The sequence below is a fragment of the Ixodes scapularis genome, unplaced genomic scaffold, assembly GCF_016920785.2.
Source record: "Ixodes scapularis isolate PalLabHiFi unplaced genomic scaffold, ASM1692078v2 PGA_scaffold12__126_contigs__length_90152505, whole genome shotgun sequence".
NCBI lineage: Eukaryota > Metazoa > Arthropoda > Arachnida > Ixodida > Ixodidae > Ixodes > Ixodes scapularis.
In genome coordinates this window covers 72,870,759-72,872,612 of record NW_024609838.1, presented here as the reverse complement: position 1 = coordinate 72,872,612, position 1,854 = coordinate 72,870,759, and the positions used below count along the sequence as shown (strand labels likewise).

General features: G+C 50.4%; 1 pseudogene; it reads right to left on the bottom strand.

The window, feature by feature from the left end:
- Window positions 1-386: 386 nt before the first annotated feature.
- Window positions 387-1,252, bottom strand: LOC115326154 (annotated as a pseudogene).
- Between the last annotated feature and the right edge of the window lie 602 nt (window positions 1,253-1,854).

Here is a 1,854-nt window from a genome sequence, read left to right as displayed (position 1 = left end):
TCTCCTTTATTGATTCACCATCATGTGTCTCGTTAAGCCAATTCCAAAGAAACCTTTTGGGTAAATACTACTGGGCAAAAGGAATTCGTGGGACAGCAAATCCTGTTATTTATACATGAATACACTTTTTATTGGTTAAATTCAGCAAAAACACAATACTGTAAACGACGTATTTTTCGCAGGCTCAATATTTCGCGATTTAGGTCGAAGCTGAAGTTTCAAAATAATTCGCGGGTTCTGATTTTCGTGACGCGGGGGGATCTCACTAAAGGTTCCAATGTGTTTACATTTTACCGGAATTGTTCGCGGGACCTATTTTTCGCCGGCACGGCACCTCCACGGAGACGATAGGAGACGACGTCTCGGAGATCGAAGAACCTCCGGTTCCTCGCAGCTGACGACGCGTCCTCCTTCAGCCACAAAGATGAACAGTGTATACAACACCAGGCATGCTGTCTCGTGAACAAATCACTACTCTCTCGGATAAAACTTAATTGTCACACATTTTAAGTTTACAATACACGAAACCACTGAGGCTCGGAGCTCGGTGACGACTCCTCCAGTACTCGGAGGGGACACGCAGCGTGGAGTATTCTTCGGGCATACAGGCTTCATTAAACGCCCCGGTACCGGCTGCAGCCGGTGTGGTGCTGGCAGTGCTGCTGCAGGCAGTTGGAGAGGCAGTGTGTGGCCTTTTTTTTTTTTACCGTCAACTGAAGAAGCATCGGCGTTTTTTCACTTTCTCGTGGGCCTTGGCTGTGACGCTTTCTTTGATCAGTAGCTCGGAGCATTCGGAAGCATTGTCGGTACAACGCCCGGCAAGAGCTGCGGCTTTCCGCGCGGAATGCGCACCTCTTCATCGTTTATAATGTGAACGAAGTCTCGCGTAATAAACGATCGGTCGAAATGAAGCTCACACACCGAACACGTTTCGTCCAGGAGCTTATCCTGGCGATGCAAGTTCCGTTCCCAAACTTTTCCTTGCTCTTCCTCCTAAGGCACTGCGAACAGCTACGGCTGCTCACCTTTCCGCCAGCTGATAGCCCCTCTGGCACCCCGGAGCGAAGTAGTGGCGTTGTCGACGTCGATTCGGCATGGCACTTCAATGACCATAAACGACAGCAGACACGGAACACGGGATAAAAAGCGGTTCAGAATGGGGGCCACTTCGAGCTGCCAAAAATGCAAGCCAATTCTTCTCACCCAGGGCCTTCGGAACGCTCGGAGGCGGTCGGATCCTACAGCCACTACGTCCGCAGCGCCACCGCGTACATCCGGGACCTTTCCACGCGCGCCGTTTCACAGCAATGCATGGCGCGCCTCGGCGCCTGATCTCACTACCCCTCCTCTAGTTCACTTTAATAGTGGGAGCGGGAAAAGAGATTATCTTCTGCGCGCACTGCCCCCTCCCCCCCAATCCCCTACCCCGCATTCTTTGCTCCTTGGGGTCGGTCGGGAAAATGGGAAGCGTCTTTGTTTGAAAAGAACCTCTTTAGTAAGTTGAAAATCGAAATACAGCCTTCGTCGGAGGCTGGTCGCCTTGTGTCGTCTCCGATCATGGCGGGATCCGGTTTGGATTCGCGGTACTGAAGCACTGCACTTGATCTGTTCTGAAGTCACAAGTCAAGGGAGCTCGAAGTGCTTCTGTTTATGGTGTATTTATTAACTGCGGCTTCAGAAAGTGTTTTATTTTGAGCGCGTTCTCTAGCTTGCAAAGCGCGCGCCATGCTCTATTCTTTTTGGCACCATGGTTGCTGATTTTGTTATGCAGCACCGAGACCTCATATTCAATCGTATCGAGCGAAACACCAGTTCTACCTATGGCTTATTTCTTTTTGTGTGTGTGTTTCGCAG